Raw genomic sequence first — 22,139 nt, forward strand, 5'->3', positions numbered from 1 at the left:
GGGGGGGATCCTCTTCCAACCAGCCCAAAATGATGATGAGGATGATAAAACCCTATTCAAATATTTATGAAAACCAGAAGAATTTCTGTGCTAGCAACATGCTGCTACTGTAACAGAGACCTCAGATAATCTCCTGACATTACCCTGAGTTGAGGTTTCTCCCAGTGTAAACTAAAGGTGGAATAACAAGCCGGTTCTAGTATTTTGAAGTAAAAGTGCTGCAACAGAGGTTAATAATAATGTATTAGAAGAACACAGTGGAGGTAAGTGTGAAGATATTTTATTTATAGATACTATGTACAGGCTGCCATCAGTGCTGTGGCCTTCCTGTGTAAGGCACAGAATAGAAGAGCTTTCCATAAGCTATGGACTCGCACGTGTTACTCGCACCTACAACATCTAATGCTGTGGGGAGACACCGAGACCTCCACAAGTGGCGGCATACACAAAACAATATGGGCAGTGCTCTTCCAAAGCAGTGTTTATGACAAAAGGATGAAATAATTAATTAATTCAAGGATTCAAAAGTAACTTTGGATTTTAAATGCTGAAAAAAAGAGAAAGAAATTGTTCATGTAAATTTTCTGTATCATAAAACCTCTGCACCTTGCTATCACACTGATAACTCCAAGACCGGTATTTAAAGACGTGAGATAATATTACTGCCAGTCTCAGTGAGAAGAGGGGCATCTTGAAAGGAAATCCCCTCCCCCTAATCTACAAAGGAATATTGGCATTAAGTGCTGAAACAGCTGCCATCCTTCATCTTGGCACTAAGTTAGGTGATGGAAGGCAGTGAAGAGATGCTGGAGAGTTTGGGGAGCACTGTGTGAAGGCAGACAGTTCAGTAATTTATTGGACAGCAGCTTCCTTGGGTGGATCATACAGCCATAACGAACAGGCAGATGTGAACTATTTTGCTAGTAAGTTATAAGTGACTCATTAAAACATTGTTACAGGGCTTTGGTATTATTCGAAGAAACACTAACAATGTGATCTGAATAGTCATTGAGAAGAAAAGCCAGAAGAGGAATAAATTAGCTTCTGCAGTTGGAGAGGGAAGTTTTTGGATGTGAGTGTGATAAAGTATACTTTTGGGGAAAGCTGGAAAAAAGCATGTATGTATTTGTAAAATATCATAGAGATGGCAGGGAAGGAACTTTCCCTAGAACTGGTGGATGTGGAAATCTGTGTTGGGTGGAGTAAGTTCTGGACTGGGGGATGGAAAGATGAAATAATAGTTGGTCATGCTCTGCCTTACACCCAGGGCTGTGATAACCCCCAGATGAAGAGGTTTTGATCACTGCAGATTAGGACAGGATTCTCTCTTCTGTTACTTGAGAAACCAGGCAAATACATTTCTGCTACAAGAAAGGGGCTGCGTTCTGTCCGCTCGCCCTTCTCTGAGCCTTTGGCATCTGCTCAGCTGAAGAAAAGAACTCCTCTTCTGAACTGCAACACAAAGGGGAGATTCATGGCATCATCCTGTCTATGTGCCTGCAGACTCACATGCTTTACTGACCAGGATGCTCCGTGTACAATTTCTTTCTTTATTTCCTAGACCTTTTCACAAATGGATTTTGTGATTCCTGAGAAATGAGAAGTCTAAAGGTTCACAAAACAACGATCTGTCTGCTTTTTGCCAATGAAAGAGCAACTTAGCTTTTACCTCTTCTTATGCACTAGTCTAACTTCTGATGCACTCTTTAGATTTCTGAACTTATTTTACTAATTCGACTCATACTGATTTATGTGTTTTAAGCAGATCAAGCAGCTCATGCAAAAAACCCTGTTAAAGTATATTAAATAATTATTTATGTAACATCTTTCATGAAAGAACTTAAAAGCAACACAAAAGTTAATTGAGCTTCTTTGAGCTAAGTACTATCCCCATTTCAGGACATAAAAATGAAGGTATATTAAATCACATATTCAAACGTAGGTGCCTGAAGTCAGCCATCTAAATATACATGTCACCAGCTAACTACTGCTGTGATTCCCCCAACTCAGAAGGGGATCGGGTCTGTTTTTGAGGACGACACTGACTAGAAGGAGAAACCAACCTCCCCCAAACTGTTTCTGTGTAGGCATTAAAGGAAGCCAGAATTAAAGACCAGGATCTCTTGCAGCTTTGGCTAAATTAGCAACTGTTAAAAAATAAAGCAACTTTTATTTAGCTCCTAGCTTAAAGGGGATGTCAGATCACAGGCACTCGAGTTCAAAAAGCACTCAGAAAGGTTATGCAACTGATCCGGCCACCTTTCCCAAGGTGAGTAATTAGTGCTCTCCCGAGGACTGCCATTTACTTAACATTTCCTGACTTTCACAAGGTTGGTTGCTGTATGAATGGTGGTTGGCAGATCAGGCCCTAGCAGATCTTAACGTGGCTGTGCTTCTCCTTGGCAGCACTGCAGGCAGCATCTGTCCCCTTCTGCCTCCTGTCTTCATCCCAGGCACAACCACCAGCCCTCTCTCCCAGGACACTGACTTGCACTTTCAAGAGGGGGAGGCTTCATTCTGATTGAAGACTGAAAGACCATTTATGGCTGCTCTGATGAACATTTCAAATTAAGTGTTTTAAGGGTGGTGAAATAATTGCCAGGTTTGCATATTTAATGGACCTTGAGCTATAAGCATTCCCCAAAAATGCCTAGTTAATACTGGTTTGACAGTGAATTGGCACAGTGCTCACCTCCAATACATCAAATTAGCACTGATTTGCAAAATGTTACTGAAAGATTTCTTAAAACCTGACAAGTTCCAAAATCAGTTTAGGAGAAGAGGGTCTCTCCCCCTGACTGCCTTTTAAAAAGTCCTTTCTAGTTCCTTACTAGGACTCCAAGGGCATTCCTTTCAAAATGCTTTAGAAATGATAATTTTTTCAAACTTTGTATTTGCATCCTCGTCCAAGAGTGATCACTTCCTCTTGGGGTCTTTCTTCACGGTACAGTTGAAAATCCTCTCGTGCCGGGTCAGGAGTGGAGCTGTGGCTGTGCAGTCCCCAGTCAAGGTGCAGCTGGACACTGCACAGAGGATGAGTGTTTGATAATCTGGGATGCAGGTGCTCCACTACCTCCAGCGGATGGCTAATGAATTCCAGGTGGGATTTGAAGGTACTGGCACTGCCCCATTACATTCCTCTATGGCTTCAGCCCTGGCAACTTCAACAGCTTCCCTCGCCCTGCACGATGTTAATACAGCTGCGCTCAGCGGACCCGACGGTGCTGGAACACCCTCAATAAACAGAGGAAAGCTGCCAGGCTCTGCTCTCCGAAGGGTTCGCGGCTCCGCCTGCCAGAGCCGGGCTTTGTTAAGCTCCCCTGCACGGCCTCCGCTCGGGGCTGCCAGGGCACTGCCCGAGCCTGCCACCAACAGGAAGAGTTTGAAGGAGGCTTATGCTGCCAGAGGAGGAATTCACCAGGGTGGCCTTGTCCTGGCTGGTATCAGCTCACTTTGCTTCCATTTTGCTCTATGGATTTTCAATAGCTATGATAGAAGAGTGTACATTGAAACAAAAGTATTAAGAAGTATCAAGATATAATGGTGACATTTTTCTCCAGAAGTTTTATCTTCATCTAAGCAGCGATACAAATGGTAGGGTAACATTCCAGTATCTGTTAACAGACAGTGTGCTGTCACAGCTACTGAAATGTTTTACCAGCAAAAGTCATGCAACACCACCTGAGGCAGGGGCTTGTGACACTGGTTTTGATCCCCTGAAAGAATAGTAAATGGGAATAGACTGTTTAATGGTTTTTTTTTCTGTTAGGGATGAATGCTGTGGTGTGCTTACTATGAGGTGGCATATACCAGCACCTAGTGGCTCTAAAAATGGCACTGCCAGACCTGGAAGGTCGTCCCCAGCATGGCAGGGAGTGTGCTGCAACAGTGTCCCCCTTGTTCCAACTTTTCTCAGCTGTCTTCCCTCTCTGCTCTTCAGCAGTGGGGTCATGCTGTGAAGATGAGGTCCTGCTGTCCCTTGATTCTTCTCATGGCCTGTGCTCCACTGCTGAAGCCATGGCTCCAGGTTTCAGTGGTGGCACCAGGAGCAGAGCCTGTGCCTGAAGAACATCTCCCTACAGAGTGCCTGCTCCAGCTTCTATTGGACTGCCATGGTTGTGCCTCACAGAAACAGAAAACTCCAGGAAACATCTGTGGGACCTCGTTTGTTTGTGATTGTCCCCACCAGCTCCCACTCAGCATCAAAAACTGGAGGCTGAAGGGCTGCTCCTGTGGCTCAGCTGAAGCCAGAGAGAAATGTCGGCTGCTGTGTGATGACTAAGTCTCACATGCTTATTGCTCCTATCAGTTAGAGCTCTTAATCACTTTGTGCTGTTTCATCCTATAACAGGAATTCACTTCAAGCTGTGAAATTCACCATTTTTGCCATGACTAATTTGTGAAATCTGCCACCTTTCTTTGTGGTTCATGTCGTGCCCTAGTTAGGCATCATCTGTCTGATTAGGGAAATCTGTGATTTGTTTCTTGCAGCTGAGCCAATACAATTTCATTCCCCTCCTTTCTTCTCTTTGTACTCAACTGCAATTTTATTGTCACCCGTGCCCTTGGATGCACCGAGGCTGGAGGGGCATGGAAGCCACCTCTGCTGGGGCTCGCACCCAGCGAGCGCTGGCTCTCCTCCTCTACAGAACACGTGTGCAGGGCTTGGCCTGGGGCTTTAGCCCTGGCTTTGCTTGAAGCTACCCAGGTCTGTTATGTTTACCATCTTCCTAGATTTCTCCCAGCCTGGTTGCTGCAATATTTTGGAAATCATTTCCCACCTGCCTTGCCAGTGCCTTGTTTCACGATACAGTCATCTGTTACTCTTTACATTGAAAGTTGCTGGCATTACTAAATGCTATAAATATACCCAGTATACCATAAAAATACACAAGCAGATGACTGGTCTTGCCTACAAGAAGTACTATGAATTTTTCATTTTTTTCACATGCTCTGAGCAAAATCCAGAGGGTGTTTGAGGAACATCTCATAACTAAATTCCTATTTTCTTGCTGATTAGTTATTTCCCAAAAATATTTTCCTGCACTCTTAATGTCTTAATTGTTCCTTGAAGACGTTGCCAGCTCATCCATCCTTTTTTATACCCTCTTATAAACCCAGTGAAACATTACTTTAGTATTTCTGTCACTGAAATACAGTGATAAATGGTCTTCTTTTAAAATCAGTGGGAACAGAATAACGGATGTGCAGGAGAACTTAATGACTTGCTCTTGCCAAAATGGAGTCCTGCCATGAAGTTCAGAAGGATCACAAGATGCCCTGGATACTCCTCGTGCTCCTCTTTTCTTGATGGTAAAGCTGATGGGTTTGGGCTACACAGTTTTACAAGATAACAACAGAAAAGCAAAGGAAACCTTCCCTCCTAGCTCATATTTTTACCATAACTTTCCTTTCCATCTCTCTTCTTCTGTTCTTTTTTTACTAGTTTCACTCAAAATTAATCACCTCCCTGCCTGAAAAATGGTCACATGAATAAGATCAATAGCATGATTTCTCTTAACAGATAAATAAATGGGCAAATCTCTGAGAATCCCTGGCTGTAATTAACCCTTTATCAAAATCCCAGAAGAGGAGATTAAGGAACATCCCAAGCACATGTTCATTACTTTGTCCAGCTATCAGAAAACCTAATGGGCCTGATCCTGCTTCTGCCCACACAGTTGATAACATTTCTCTGAATGACCCTGAGGGCAGGATTGTGGCTGGTGCTCAGCATTCCATGCCCTCCTCTGTGTTTGCTGCATCCAGCACAGCAGATTGCAGCCCTACCCGCCCAAGCCACTTACTTACCCCCAGTGCAGTCTAATCAGATGGCAATAAAAGCTTTTACTGTGCCATCCTGTTTGTGCTCAGCAGAAACATAAAAAGCATATTAGAAAATTGATTTTTGGCATTAATTGTGAGCAAAGAACATTATAGAGTAGAGATAGGGTGGTTTTTCTCAGGCAGAAAAATTCTATTTTAGTCTTTTAAAAACGACTCTGGAAGATGCTGAGCTAAGCCCCATGGACACACTTTTCAAATACCATAAGGCACAGAGTAGTTACTGAATCTCCTCAGTCTTATTAGCTTACATAAACATAAAAATTTGAATAATGTTTAAAAAGCTAAATTCTCCAGATAATCCATAATCAGTAAATGTTCATTACTGAGATGTAGCAAATATGCATGAGATTTCCCCGGTGGCATCTTGGTTGCACGATTTAAAAGATGTAGAAAAGCCTCCTCCATGTGGGGCTGGGCAAAACCTTTGACAGGCTCCTGAGGTGATTCGGCCACAGCGTGGACCTTCCTGGTCCCTTCAGGAGGGAGCAGGAGGAAATCAGAATTCACTGTCTTGTTTTACAGCTCTGGTGATTTATAAATAAATCATCCCCACCGGATGATTGATGTCTCCATATAAATAATTAAGTCTTGACCTTATGTTATGACACCTGCTAAATTTTTTGGCATTTGAAACCAGTGCTCAGGAGAGATCCTTGACTCTTGATAAATAAAGGTGGGACTGGACTCAAAGGGGAGGGGGAGACAGGTTTTTGTTTACCCTCATTTTGTTCTGTTTGATTCCATCAGCTAATTGATGATGATTATTAATCTCTGTTGCCATCTACTCTATGGATTTAATTCCTGCCTGTGATTGCTGTTGGAAAGTTTGCTCCATTAGAAGCAGACTTTGATTGGATTTCCAGTAGCCAGTTTCCCAGACGTCCCCCAAATCATTGTGTTACCTAGTCCAGGCACCTTACAATTGTTTTTGTTTGTGATTTACTTTGTTTGGTGGCAGAGCTCCAGTAGCCTGGGTGACACTGTCATTATCCTCAACCAGGCTAGGTAGCAGGTGTCAGCAAAAGTTTAATTTGGAAGCTCATGAATTCAAAAGAAGAGCTTAACAGTTATCCCCAACACAGAGAGCTGCTGTGGCCTGAGCCTGGAAAAGAGAAAATCCCAGGGACATGAAAGGAATTGATGAGACACCAGGGATCTGACAAAATGAAATCTTCTCAGGATAAACTGGGGATAGCTTTCTTGTCAAATGGTGAGCATCATTAATAAACAAAACAGACGTAGCGGCGGCATTTCCGATTTTCATTTCTGAGACTGTTCAGGTTTACTATTCACCCTCTCTCCCTGGTCCTGCAGATACAGCCTATTCTCTTAATAGCTGCAACTTTTAAATGTTGCAATAAAATACAAGAATTTCAGGTAGGTGTCTAACATTAAAAAAAAGCACCTTTGGGTTTTTTAAACATGTTAATCTATGTGCAACGCAAGTCAGCTACAGATAGAAAGCAATATTATAATACAATTACAATAAGGGGTTTTCCTAACCCCTGAAAAAGCTTAAAAAAACTAACAGCACTGCTACGACCAGGTATCATATCATTCATTCCTGGCTACTTCTACAGCCAGCACCCGGGCATCCCAGACATCAGCAGGGTGCTGGCCGGTTGCCCATCACTAGCACACTGGGGCTAACATACTGTACAAATCATTCTTTGCTGTATGTTTGCCGTGGTTTGAACATACCCGTTCTGGAGGGTTGGGTGAGGTGTAAAGGGGCATTGCAAGGTCCGAGCTGCCAGTGTGGCCGAGCAGGGGCAGGGGAATCGGGACGTGCCGAGAAGCACTCCTGCGGGAGAGCAGCGCCCAAAGAAACCCCCTGTTCTCTAAAGATAACTCAAGAAATTAAAAACTGCCTCCGTGTCCGCTCACACCGCTCCTGCTCGCATGGGCTGAACTCCGGGTGAACTGGGTTTCCAGTCCAGGGAGATGCCTGCATTTATCAACTAGTTTGCTTTGCATCCCGTTGTTTTCGTTACAGAAAGCCATGCCTGACTCGTAGCCACGAGCGCTCAGCCCGGCGAAGCCGCCGGCTCCATCCTCCCCTGGAGGTGGGTCCCGCTGCCGGTGCCCCCCGTGCCCGGGAGGGCTGGGCCGGCCCCGCCCGGCTGCGAAGGGAGCGGAGCGGGCTCGGGCGGAGGGGACTCGCCGCAGCCCCGGGGCGACCCGCACCCGCCCGGCCCCGAGCGCAGCCACTGCCCCTCCACCCCCAATTACCGGCACTGGTAATTACGGCGCCGCGAGCCGGGAGAGAAGCCCTGAAGGGAGGGGGTCGCGCCGCCGGGGATGAGGAGGGGACACGAGACAAGGGACCCCAGCGCGGCCCCGCCGCAAGTTTGGTCACTTTCCCGAAGTGGTGCGGGGAAAAGTTGGGGAGCGGCCGGGGGATGCGGAGATCCGGGTGGCGAAGCGCGTCCCGGGCCCGGGGAAAGGGGTCTCGCCACTGACCTGCGCCGCGGCCGCGCCGCCTCCCGCGCTCGCTCAGCGCATCCTCCGCGCAGCTCCCGCCGCCGCCCTGCGCGCCGCAGCCGCGGCTCCGCGCCCGCGATCCTCGGCGGGGAGGAGAGAGTAAAGCGGGACAGACCGCCCGGAGACGGGAGGCCGCCGCCCCCCTCCCCGCCTCCCGCCCCGCCGGCCCCGGCCCCGCTCGCGGCCGCGGCCGCCGCCCCGCGCCCAGCGCGCACCTCCGGGAGCAGGTGCGGCGGCCTCCGGCGGGGAGCGCTCCCGGTCCTGCCGCGCCCCCGGCGCATCTTCCCTCGCCGCGGCGCGGGCGGGGCCGGCCGGGGCCGCCGCCTTTCCAGGGGTGCTCTCGCCTCTCAAGTTTGACACGTTCCGGCGGCGCCCGCCGCTCCCCGCCGCCCCCGCGGCCGGCGGATCGTGCATGGTCTGCAGGGCAGCTCCGCGCGGAGCGGGGCGCTGCGGGCCGAGCGCGCCTGTGACCGCCCTGCGCGCTCCCGGCTCCCGCATCCCGAGCCTCTGCCCGCGCGGCTCCCAGCGGGATATTGCACCCCCGAGGGGCACCTTGCGGGGAGCGAGAAAGGTCCCGGGCAGGTTGCGGGGGAGGCCCGTGCGCCCCTGCTGCCGGGTGTCGTCTGGGAGGAACGGAGAAGGGAGGCTCCTCCATATCCTCCGTGTGGATACAAACATCCTGCCGGGCGTCTCCTCCGGGCTGCAATTTGTAGAATATATATGTATTTTGAGACTGGCTGGGAAGATCGGTGGCCCATACTTGCTCCCAAAAGAAGGTTGTGAACGCACACCCCAAGGGCAGACACAGAAGTAATTGGAAGAGAATTGAAGTGATGGTGTTCTCGAACAACAAATTGGAGCAGACACACTTGTAGCCAGGGCATGGTGGGCACCAAGGTGCCTTGACTTGAGCCTGGATACGGACTGTGGAGTAACAGCACAGAAGGGGCCTCTTGCACTCTCTGCTGGCTATTTCCCACCCTAAAATACAGAGAGGCTTTTCCCTCACAACTGTGCAGCAGAATTAAAGAGTCTCATGAAAGCAAAACCAGGGTATGGCTGTAATCCCCAAGAATGGCCTCGGTGGCATGCCTGGCTATTGCTAGTGTAATGAAGTGGCCGTTTAATTAGATTGAATAGTGCCCCCAGAGCCTGGCATCAAGGGGATAGGCTGTGCTCTGCACCCACTCCTCAACTGGGGAGTGTGGGTCCCAGGAGCTTCTTTTGCTGCCAGGGAGGCACAGAGCAGAGCTTTGGCAGCCCGGAGGCAGCGGGAGCAGGGCTTGCCAACAAACAAAGCCAGACATGCTGCACTGAGTACTCACCACCCACCTTAACCAGACGTTATGTGTGTACAGTGGCAAATGTGTGTACATCCAAAAGATGGATCCTATCTACAGCCCACAGAATAATTTCAGGTGTGTCTTATAAATAAACTATGACATTTTTCCTGTGACTAGGTTAGCAGAAATACATTATACTTAGTCTGCTCCCTAGCAATCAATTGTTCTAAGTAGGTGTTATTTATTAAAGTATTGATTAGGGACCCAAGTCTGTAGTCCTTAAGCAAGCCAGCTTATTGCTGGTAGGACGGAATATTTGATTGAGAGTTTTGAGATCAGACTTTATGTAATTCTATTGTTGTCGGAAAAGAAGGTGCACGTGACTGCTTTCCAGGGGAAGATGCCACTCGGAGTTCAAAGGGAGAATAACATGTGAAAACTGCAGTCATTGCTTTACCTGAGCACCTTCTGTCCTGCTCTCTGTGGTGCAGGGTGCATAAGCTGTCACAGCAAAAATACTAAGTCTAACTGGGGAAAGTGAGTTGCATACTATAAACGTAAAACATTGCTTGACGTCTGTTGCTATGGCAGGTGACCGGGAAGAGCCCCATCCTCCAAGGGCCATCTCCTGCTCGCCTGGCGAAGGAACCTTTCCTGCTACATCTGTGGTGGGCGCCTTTGTGAGCAGGGTGAGCAGAAGGGGGCTCTATTCTTTATTCAGGTTGTGTTATGAAAAGTGCTTTAAATGGATGACCTTGAAAACAAAGCCCAAAAAAGAGTCCTGGCACTAGGTCCACTGACAGCGAGTTCTCTGCCCTGCTGCCTGCAGGACTCACAATTATGTTTTTCTTCAATTTTGGCTCCACTACTTACAAAAAAATCCTGTGAATTTGAAAAGTAAGGTATCTTAAACCAACGATTTCTGGGGGTTATTTTTGTGTTTGGAGGATTGATTTTTATTTTTTTCCCTCTCTGTCTCCAATGGAACAGAAGGCAATGTGAATCCCTTTTGTTTACTTCTTTGTTTCTGCTCCTGACTGCTTAATAACATTAGCAGATATGTGTGTGGCTCTGCTGTAGTCTGGGGCTAGTTAGTGGCTATTACAAAGTTAGGAGGAAGAGCAACAATCACAAAGCCTTGGTTTGAGAGGGTAGAATGAACAAAAAGGACAGAGAAAAAAAAAAAAAGAAAATATTTATGTAGGACAAGAATATATTTGTTAAATGCGTATGCTAGAACAATAAAAGATTTGTATTCTGTTATTTCTAGGAGATGAGATTTCCAATTATTTTGATTTTAAAACATGTTAAAGCAAATGCAATATTTATTAAAGGAAATCTGTTTTATTAGTTGCACAGACTCAGACACTCTGGGTGCACAGAAACACCCCAGCATATAATCTAGTATTGTGATGTAGTGATGCTAGTACTGTGCTTATAATCAGGATTTCTGATTATCATGCATTGCACACAGTCACTTAGAGTCCTATATAGAATCTAGTTTCTTTTAAGACCGGAAGGAATTGTTTACCTTTGCTTAGTCATCAGCAAATGCAACTTATATTTTCAAAATATTTGCTATGGAAAGATGGAGAACATTTGGGGGTGAGTGAAATTAATTGTAAAATTGTTTTTGGTGCCTAGATATGTGTAAAATGTTTCTGGTGGGAAAGACTGGAAATTATTTATCTTGGTGATTTGGAGCCTGATATTTATAGCAATACTGTTTGAATGCTTTAGGAAAAAAAGATTATTTCTCCCATCCTGCCAATTATTTGGGGAAAAAAGGTCAATTTTTTTTTTATACTATATATAGGAAAGCTTATGTTATACTGAGTCTTTATTCATTTCTCAGAAAATAGCACAGGGAAAAATGAAGAGAACATATGGTGTCTTCTATCAGTCAGTCATCATTACTGCTTCTTCACACTATGTCATCACCCCACAAATAGCAAATGAGTGTGAATTTCTCCCTGCTGAAAGAGAAAAGAAAAAACTGGTTAGTACAGCCAGGTAAAAAAAAAATTAATAAATATTACAATAGCATCAACTGGAACATTATATAAAATATTAATGACAATGAGAATGCAGAGGGAAAACCCTCTAAACTGTCAAACAATAGTATCAAACCTGGAAATGTTGAGCTGGAGCAGAACTCATGAATTTCTCTTGATTTGATAACCAAGCTTGAAATATTGATGGACACAGTCTCTCTTGCCCATTCTTTATGAATGATTCTGTGCTATTTGAGGTGCTCAAACAGACAGAACTCAAATAAGAACAGCAAGGAATGTAATGTAATAGTTTGTCTCTGGGGCACCTATAAAATCCTGAATTTCCTTTTTAAGCAGACATCTAGGAAAAATATAATTTTATTTAATTCCCTGATGTTCCTATTACACTTTAGTATAAAGTTTGCAATTGAAATCCTTATCTGCAAAGCCCTTACGCTATTCTTAGTCTCTTGCAAAGAAATGTATGACAAAGCAACCTTGGAAACAGCTGCCACAGGAACTTAATAAACACCAACACTGGAAACATCCATCCCAGCTTTGAAAGGGGTATTTCAAAATCACCCTTCTCTAGAAGCAGAAAAGGCAGTTGAGGTTTATGGGGAAAAAAGTCTATATTTGTGTGTGTGTGTGTGTGGTGCAACAAAGCAGCAAATTAAGAGCCTGGTATGTCTAAAGCAGATCTGGGCCATATTGTCTCCCAGATCTCTAATCCTTCATTCCCTTTGGATCCTCCCCACAAAATGCAACTCATAACAGGATGCTAATGGACCTGGAATTGAGCCCCATATGTAAACTACATGGGGAGCAAGCTCATTTGCAAGTTCCCCTCATTTTGGCACCCAGCTGAAATAGGTGTCCACAAGGTGCTTGGTAAAACCATGGTTCAAACATCTGCCTATGTAGACTCTTGGGGTAGAGTTAAGTTTCTTCTATGGCCAGTTTCAGGATCTGATTATGTTACTGATGCTGCTTTAGAGTTACCAGACCTGACGGGGGGAACAGAGCTTTTCTCTAAAGACCATTTTCTTAAAGTTGCTTTCACACAACGAGCCAGTCAGGGTGAGCTGGGCAGGCTGGGGTGTGGGACAGTGCCAGCGAGGGTCGAGGAAGAGGGGAAAGCACAGAGTAATGCTAGGGATGTAAGAAAGTGGAATAATAGTAAATTTCCTGGGAGCTAACCAAAATTAAGAAAATATGAAATAATTCCATGCACTCTGCCCCTGGAGCAGTGCTTCTGCATAGGTAGTACTTGGCAAGGTTTCTATGGAGAGGCAGTGTCTTCTTCAGACCAAGAAATATCAGTGGGACAAATTGTAGGGTACACAAACCATTCTTTGGGAACAAAATAAAAATCTCTGGAAAAATTATAGAAGCCTCAAAACAGAACTGGAAGAGATGTATTAGATCATATGGTTCATTGTTTGGTAGAAGCAGTAATAAATTGCCCCCTGGAGATAGAGAGCATCAGTTATTTCATAAAATATAGCCAAAGGGCCCAGAAGGAACAATATGGTTTAGAAAGGAAAGCCTGAGAAGCATTTGATTTAGACTTAAGTGAGAATAGACAGACCTACCAGACTCAGAATCCAAAAATGGCACTCACAGCTACTCCTTGGAAACTCCATCAATACCTTAAAGTAACTGGGAGCTGGAGCTGTTGTGCTCCTTACACTGGGTAGGTGCTGGAAGGGATTCTTTCTGCAGAACAAAGATGTGTGTTGAAATACTCCCCAGAACAACGTATAAGGGTGCAGGGGTTTGGAGTATTTTACTGCTCCTGTTTTTTGTCCATCCTGGAAAAATGGTGGTTTAGATGGAGTAATTGCTGAGGGGTCTTCAGAGGACCAAACCTGAAGGTGATGCTGTTCTCTAAGGACTAATTTGTTGCAGGTGATACAATGTGCTGTTCTAAGTTTGGGTCTTCATGGGGCCTATTCAAATCCCATCAGTGCTGGCATTGGGCTTGGGGCTCTTTAGGATTGGCTTCATTGCCCTGGATGAATTTGCTTTGTCATTTCCTGGGACAGTAAAGCTCAGGGACAGAATTTGTGTGCACCTCATATGCAGCTCCTTATTTTCTGTGTTTGGGCAAGAAATGAAACCATGATGTATCAATATAGTGATGGGCTTTGCTGTACAGCTGTTGTGATGGTGCTGAGCATGTTTTTCCAAGTGGATGTGTGGAATAAATCACACTGGAAAGATGAATTGGAGAAAAATATGCTCGATGTTGGCCAGCAAAAGTGATCCTAGTGGGATCATTCCATCACTGAAGAAATGTGTCACAGCTCTTTCATAGGTGGCAAAAACAAGTTCCTTTTTAGGCTGCTGGGAGCAGGGGCAGATCTCCTGACACTTGCATTAATTCTTCTCAATTTTTTGTGTTTCATGAGTTGGTGGTATGAATCAGCAGAGGGGGAGCACTGTGCAGGCATGTAAGCCTGCTCCTGAACCACTGTTCTGAGGACCAACTAAAGCAAAATAACTCCAAAGTAGGCTCTTCCCAGCCTCAGGTTAGGCCTGGCTCCTGATCCCTTATCATGGACCTTCTCTCTCTCCAGCATCTCTCACCTTCAGCTGCTTTATCCCAGGAGCACACCTCTGGAGCATCCATGCTGCCAAAACAAACCTGTCTTTGACCAAACCTTCCTGCCATCTCTTTATTTCTTTGCTGCCTCTGTCTTTTTCCTCTCATGTTACTATTAACAGTTCAACAACCCTTTTTTTAACATATAATGTGAAGAATTGATTTCGTGTGTGGTTCATGCAGAGGGAGCTAAGCCTGTGAATGAAGCCAATGCTTCTTTTTCTTCATTCTCCCTTTGTTTTGAATCTGTCATGCTGCTTTCAATAAACAATTAAAATAAGTACAAGTATTGTGGTCAAATTGGGATTTCACCTAGTCTGCTTGCTTGAATACCCCTCCTGTGAAATGGGAATGCCATACTCTGGAGCTGCTCTGTGATACATGGTTTCATTACACGGTACCCCTCCTTGTTTCTCCTGCACTTTCGCTGTTTGAAATACTGAGAGGAGCAAAACCAGTGGCAAAGGGGAAGCCATAGGTTTAGGCCTGGCTTTGCATGATCTCGTTGGCTGGGTTTTGTTTGCAAACCCAAAGGTGGTTGAGATTCAGGTCATTTCTCTGAATCCCCCTGCAGTGGTAGGCGTGTGTGAATGCATCAGAGAGGAGAGATAAATGACTCACACTATGATCCATCTTTATTTCAAATAGTCCTCAGCAAAAGTGAGAGGGTGGCTTTTGTGTTGCAAAACCATGTTGATTTAATTTTTATTCTGCCAAGCCGAGTGTGGTTTGGGAAGAGGTACTTTATATCTTATCTATCTATCTCTCTATCTATCTCTCTCTCTCTCTCTCTCTATCTCTCTCTCTCTCTATCTCTATCTATCTCTCTATCTCTATCCCAGAGGGTGAGAGCAGCACTTAGACCTGCAATCTTCAGTTTGGTCAGCTTCTCAGAGGAAAGCTAACAGATCAGTTCAGAGGAAAAAAAAGTAAACTATCTTTGGCCTGTAGATTTTCCCCTCTTATTTTCACTTCTGAACAGGCATTGTCATCTTGTCTCATTAGAGATAACACAGTCTGAAGGGTAAGAAGGGAAAAATCCCAGCTATTGACATATGTGATACAAACCAGCTCTTATTTCCTTGTAAATCAGGAATTGTGGGGAACTGTAGCAGATGTCTCGTCAACTGGGGAATCTGCTGTTGTCCTTTGAAAGGCAGCTGCTGCCTAGGTGAACTGGCGTTCCTTAGAGCTAGCGCTGTGATGCTTCCAGAGTCAGGCTTGCAGTCTTCCCTGAATTTTGAATCACTAAAGCACCTCCAAGGTCACTTCCTGGAATATCTTTGGATTTTCATCACTTTGGGCCATCTGGACTAGATGAAGAAGGTGATGTCAGTGAACTCCTTTGTGAACAACTATCCATATGACAAAGGGAAGAATGTTGTGAACAGGGGAGGGAAAATCTCAGGGCAGACTCAGGATTTCAGGTTTATTTTGAACCAAGCAATGTAACCTTTCAAATTCACAAAGCATTGTCAGCTCTTGTAATCCTTTATTAGTCTGCTTGGGTTTGATTTCTGTTTGTATTTTTACTATCTAGGGAAAAACAGATTTTGGCATCCTTTAGTCTGAACATTGTCAACTGTCATTGTAGGAATAAGGCAAGTAAGAATTCCTTATGTAAGCAAGATTTAATTGACTAGGCACTCAGGGAGAAGAAAAAAGGAGAAAAAAGAAAAAGGATTAGCTGTAGCTTGATTCAGGCACCCCGTCCGTTCTGGAAATAAAGGAAAAGAGAACATAAGCTGCTACATTTGTGTGACTGCACTAAAATAGCAGCTTGTGTTTACATTTTAACTTTCCATTACAAAGCTGCTGGCTGTGTAGCTGGAAGCACAGATTTGGGATGTGGTGAGTACCTGTTTGGTGGGCTCTGTTACAGTGCCCCCAACAGCCAACACACAAATATTATCCTTTTGATATCAGTGCCAGCTGCTGGGGCCAAGACTCATGACACTGGGGATTTCATAGTATCTTTGCAAGTGCCATAAAATGAGAATATGCAGAAAAAAAGGACACAAATAATGTTTGCTCTGTCTCTCTCAAACTGATTTTCCTTGTACAGTTGAAGTGGTCAGTGACTTTTTGTGCTACTGTTAATTCAACACTACATTGAAATTCTCCCTTATGTCATCTAGGGCCAGGCTCTGCCCCCAGGTCCATTTGGAGTGGTTTCTTAGCATGTCAAGTGTCTCGTTAGGCTCCGAGTGTGAGATGGTAAAACACAAAGCAGTGTTTTAGAGCGTGCCAGACCTGAAGCACCAGTTGCAATGTAAATGCTCTCACTCTCGTATCTAATTCACTCACACTGATCCCTAATGTAGGTGATTCCCTGGATGGTTTCCCCAAATACTGACAGCAAAACTACAGCCATATGCTGGAGGTGCCAATGGCCTTTCCTTCTTAATAATTCTTATTCTAGTTACAAAGCTGTTCTCAGGGTCAAAGGAAATCCCCTCCTTCTCCTCCCCTCTCCCTAGGTTTTTTGGAGAGATTGAATAAAGACCTGACTTTTGGCTGTCACTTTGCAGATCAAGCTGTTTTCTAATCTACACTCAGTTATTTGTCCTTCTGTACCTTAAAATGCAATGATAGAGATCCCTGACAGGAATTCAGTGATGACATGTGAACATCTCATCAAGCAAGCCAGCTTGCACTGAAACTTCGCTGCTCCTGCAGCTCTCAGAATACAGTAAACTTTTTGTTTAATCCCATAGGGTCCTTGAAGTTTATTTCATTACAGAGTATAATATCTCCTAATGGAAACTAGGTAACAGACATACAAAGAACTAGCAAACAGGAGATTTTGTGTCAAAAGAGAATTCAATTTTAATTAATCTTTTCAGAGTAATTCAATTGAGTCTTCAGGAGGAACCTATTTCTTCTTTTCCCTGCAGTTCCCTACATTCATTCTGTATATTTTAAGTCTGTAACTCAGTAGTCCAAGAGTACAGCTAAATAAAAAGCAAAAGATACATATTAGACCACAACTTGGGAAATTTGCTTGTATACAAGGATTGGATGTTTTCCTGTTAACAGGACTGGTGTGTTTTGGTGAGAACAGTAGGATCTTTATGGCTTTCCCGTGTCTCATTCTCCCTCCTTCCCCCCACAGTGTTTGCACAGTGTACGTGTATCCATGTGCATCTGTGTAAATATTCTGTAGTTTTTCAATGACAAGAAGACTTTCCTTTTCTGAATCTTACTTTAAACATGAGCATTCATTTGTTACTTCCTCTGCATCCCTTCAGCAGTGCAAGAAAGAGCTCTGTGTCAGCAGGACGGGTGCAGTATATGTGTGTTTAGTCTCTGCCGGTATCTACAACCTCCAAAGCCAGATCTCATCATTCACATGAGTGTCAGCCAGTTTGGAAATGATTCTCTTTAAAATGGAAAGAAAAAAACATAGAATGTGTAAACATGTAGCATTATCTCCTTCTAGCTAGTTCTCTTCTGACCTCTGAACAACTGATTTCTCAGTTTTTATTTTCACTTTGTTTAGGGCTGAAAAAAAGGATTTCTTGGCATAACTCTGATTTTTGATTGCTTTCAATTAAAGCACTTTTATTTCTCAGATGATATTCTATTGGCTATGCAGGGAACATGTGTCACCCAGATGTGCTCTGCCCCTGTCCAGCTGGGGAGGGCCTGTCCAAAAAGGATGTGGTTAGAATTCACTTGCTGTAAGTGTAAAAGTACAAAATCATGTCATCCCAGAGCAGTAGTTATTTCCTGACACCCATTTTATGCAGAAGTATCTGAGGGTTTACCACAAAAGTGTTGGCCAAGTGTGTGCAGGGAGGCCCCGTGTCCATGGGGTGATGCGCAGTTCCGAGCACAGAGCCAGGCATGGAATGTGCTCCCTCTCCCTCTCTGATTTGTGCTGTAGCCCTTAATAGAAAATAAATTAGTGCATTCATTTTAATCTTAGGCAAGGGAGAGTGACATATATTGCTTATCTGGCAATGCAGGGTGTCCATATCATCTCTGGCAGAGTGGGGAACACGCTGGCAAACAGAGCCTGCTCTGCAGCGTGGGGCCTGATGGAAGGTGTGTAGTGCAGCTATTGAAGTGAGAGCAGCTGAGTGCTGCGAACCAGGCTTTAAATGCCCAATTTATTTTCCATTTAATTCTCCCCTTAGCTTTATTTAAAATTGTTTTGATAATGGAAGGCATTTGGCTTTGGGAATTGAGCACAGGGAGACGAGAACACGAAGAGTTTGATTTGCGCTTTCTGTAAGTATATGTAGTATTGCTCTTATACAGTGCAGCTTGAATTCAGATGCACTGCTTGCCCTCAGCACAGTGGGTAATACACCTAGCCAGAAAGCATCACTAGAATGGGGCAGGGAGAAAAAGAAAAGCCAAGAGTCGAAGGGAAGAGGGTAAAAAGAAAAATGGATCAATAAAATAATGGGGAAAAATAGTAAAGGGGATAAGAGTGGTAAACAAAAAATGAAGGGATAGGGCATATGTTAGAAAAAGGACAGGAAAATGCAAAGTGGCTTGAGGATGCTGGGAAATCTCATCCTTTCAAAAAATGAGACTCTCTGGGAACCATGATGTTAGAGCATTCCCTCACAGGCTGAGCAGTGGCAGGAGTGAGAAGAAAAGCCTGAAAGGAAACTGGGGAGAAAGAAGAGAGAGTGCTTTTGAAAGTAGATGCCATTGGTAACAAGAGGGAGGTGGTGCTGCTTTCTACTAGGGTGCAGGGATGCTGATCATCCTGCTGGGGGTTGTGAGGGACACAAATGCACAGCTGGACCTACCATGAGACCTCCCTGTTTTCCAAGAAATACATTAGAAGAACTTGACTGTATTGTACTTAAGGGCTATTTATTTGACATGCTGTAGAAACTTGCATTTCATTAAGGGAAGAGAAAAGGGGAATCTGAGATAATAGTCCAATTTGTAAAAGAAAGTATCTTTTCCTCAGCATTGTTAACAAAGGAGTCAAACTGAGGCAGAGAAGGCTGCGGAAGGAAGCCCCATGTGTCCACTGAGCCAGCAAATAGTTTGACCCAGCAGCTATTAGTGTTTATTTTGGGGCACTTCTGAAATGTCTGTTTCAAGGCACAGGCTGCAGAAGCAGGGGCTGCCCAGGCTCCCGGACAGCTGGCACTGAGGCACGGAATCACTGCTGGAGCGGTAGGGACGGGGATTGGGAAGAGTCTCCCCACAGGTAAGGCAGTGACACACTAACAGGTGGCAGGGAGTAACACCACACGCTGTGGCACCGGTGAGGGGCCCTGGGGTGGCCTTTGCACCAGTGGCTGTTGGCAGTGGCTGTAATTGGATTTATCAAGGCCTCGGACTTCCCCACCCAGGGCTCCTCTTGGCCCAGTGAACCAGGCTGCCCTGTCTGTGCTTGCGGTCACACCAAGCCTCTCTTTCTCTCTTCGCATCCGTGCTGCCATGCAGTGGGGAACCTACCCAGGGAGCAGATAACGGGTGAGCAGAACTAATGACTGCACAGAGGAGACGGAAGGATGGGTTGTGGTGTAGAGCAAGTGCCTGGGGTTGTCTTCTTTGACCACACAAAGAGCTGCATCTCTTGAAAACAAGACAGATCAACAAAGGTTAGGATTCTGTTTTCAGTTGCTTTAATTCCTGTGGGGATACTGGGACTGAGGAGAACTCAGTAAAAATATAAAAACGTGGCAATATCCCTGAATAATTCTTAAGAAATGTGCTTAGGAAATTAGATAAATAATAGGGAACCCAAAGGAAGACTACAGCAGTGTTCAGAGCACTCCATGACAGGCTGCAGATAGGAGCCATCTTTTTCTTAAATCAAAGTGACGGAGAAGTATTAGGAAAATCTGCATATATTCTAAGCCATTGTATAGTATGGCTGGCAACTCATCTGTTAAGGAGCAATGTTTAGTTACAGCTTCCTCTTTACTGCCATCCTTTTCTATTTGAGCATGTGTAATTTAAAATCATTTGAAAAACTAGCAGAGTGAAACTGTCTGAAGCACACAAGGTTATTTCCTTAGAATTTGGGCTTTAATGGCATGCAGAAAGGGGCTTGCTTAATTTCCTTCAGGTAGTCTTTGATTTTGCATGGTTCCTTTGAGTCCAGTTTCATATGAATTTGTCTTGGGAAGGTAATAGGAGGAGAGGGCAAGTCCACTTCTGTGTACCACAGGGACAGGCGGGTGGCACCAGCACTGCACTTGGCCCTGTTTGTGAAGGAACGTTTCTGAAGCTGCTGTGTGTACTGAGCAGGGATAAAACGAAGAACCATGTCAGTCCTGTAATTTTTGCAGAATAAAGAGGTTTTGCCTCCCCTCCACCCCCACCTCACGAGCATTTGGCTTAAAATATGCTCTGACTCACTAGCCAGTGGCTGGTAGGGAGTACAGAGCTCGTGTCCGTGCCAGGGAGGAAGGCCAGCGCTGCTCGAAGCCCTGACTGCGCAGAGCCTGGTGCAGGGCTGGGATGTCAATGCTCTGGGATCTTCCCTCTCTCTGCCACAGACTTTGCCTGGTGTGCCATGCCTATTTTAAAAACCTCTTGGTTGTTTTCTTATGTTTCTTGTTGGAGTGTGAACCACTAGCCTCATGCTTTAGGTTCCTGCTGAAGCTGTGAACTGTGACAATTAAACCAAATTCCTGATTTGTGCAAAATACCCTTTTCTCTCCATCTGATGCAGGGCTTAGCAGCACACAGCTGTCCCAGGTGACTTTCTGAGAGGATGAGCAATCTCCTAATCCACTTTCCATCAGCATCCTGCTCTGCAGCTGTGTTGGTCACACAGCTGAAAGTCATCTGAATGTCACTGGTAGAGGTAACATGTCAGGTGCAATCTTCTGTACAGCCTTTGGCAAATGCAGTGGTAGGATCAAAGGTCTAAAGCTCTAGTAAACAGAAAAAAGCAACAAATGAACGGTCTTAAATAAAATGCTCTAACTCAGAGCTTGTGGATGGGCTCATCCTCATCCTTACTCCAGGATTAGCTTTTCTCTTGCTCCCTTTACTTCCTTTGTTTTTCAGTCAGCTTTATTATGGGTTTTCAGGAGCATCATTTTTGTTTAGGACGTATGAAATAAATAATGCAATTCCTTAATTCTGTAATTTGCCTTGTACTGACAAAGCCTGACAGCCTCCCCACTGAGGGCATGGCTGGCTCTCCAGTGCGGATGCAGCTGTCAGCCAGGGCTCTTGGGCAGGAACATAAAGCTGCTAATGCACGTGAACTTAAAACTTTGAATTAACTCTTCTGAAAGTTGAATTTACTCTTCAGACTTCTCTGAACCTGGACCTCCCTGAAGGTGTCCCAGTAGCCCCAAGGGTGCCATTACCCTGTGGGGCTGTAAGTTCTCCAGGGCATGGATCATTTCATCCCACAGATCTGGTGTGTGTCTTCCCCAGTGGCTCTGACCCCACACGCAGCTCGAGGAGCTGTGCAGCACGTGCACTGTGTAACTGCAATAAGTTACATGACAGTATAAAATAGGAAGAGGGATTTTATTTCTCTTGGCTTCTACTTTTGATAGCCTTCAGAATAACAGAAGTTATTTTTCTCAAGCTGTCAAGGAAAAAATATTGTGTTGAAGCAGAGACTGAGCTCATGGCAACTTGGGTGGAGCAGGAGCTTTCAGCAGTTCCCCATGTGCAAGCAGCTATTGGGGCTCTTGGCTCTGCCTGCCCTCTGCTCCAGCCAGGTTTTGTCCAGGAGCTGGGCATGCCCAACCAGAAGAGGACTGGGACACCAGCACAAGAGGAGCTATTGGGAAGAGATGAAGAATCTGGACAAAGCACTGCTCCATCACCAGGTCCATGGTACCTGGGAGCATAAGGTGGGTATTTCTCCTTTCATGGCTCTGTACAAGGAACAGCAGGGAGGCACCAAAAGCTGCAAACTCACTACTGAGCAGCACATTCTGCACTTCTGCAGCAGCCAACAAATACTGAATA

General features: G+C 45.1%; 1 protein-coding gene across 2 annotated transcripts in view; it reads right to left on the reverse strand.

Moving 5' to 3' along the window:
• The window catches only part of CHST8 (carbohydrate sulfotransferase 8), a 188,108-nt gene extending 179,463 nt beyond the window's left edge, over positions 1–8,645 (reverse strand). Inside the window, exon 1 of one of the 2 annotated variants that reach the window (XM_048316321.1) lies at positions 8,547–8,645. The gene's annotated coding sequence lies outside the window, so the exon portion shown is untranslated. Of the gene's footprint in view, positions 1–8,310; positions 8,445–8,546 lie in introns of those variants that run through there. The other variant, XM_048316322.1, reaches the window with a different exon arrangement.
• Positions 8,646–22,139: the final 13,494 nt, after the last annotated feature.

The sequence above is a fragment of the Corvus hawaiiensis genome, chromosome 12 (assembly GCF_020740725.1).
Source record: "Corvus hawaiiensis isolate bCorHaw1 chromosome 12, bCorHaw1.pri.cur, whole genome shotgun sequence".
In the NCBI taxonomy this organism is placed as follows: domain Eukaryota; kingdom Metazoa; phylum Chordata; class Aves; order Passeriformes; family Corvidae; genus Corvus; species Corvus hawaiiensis.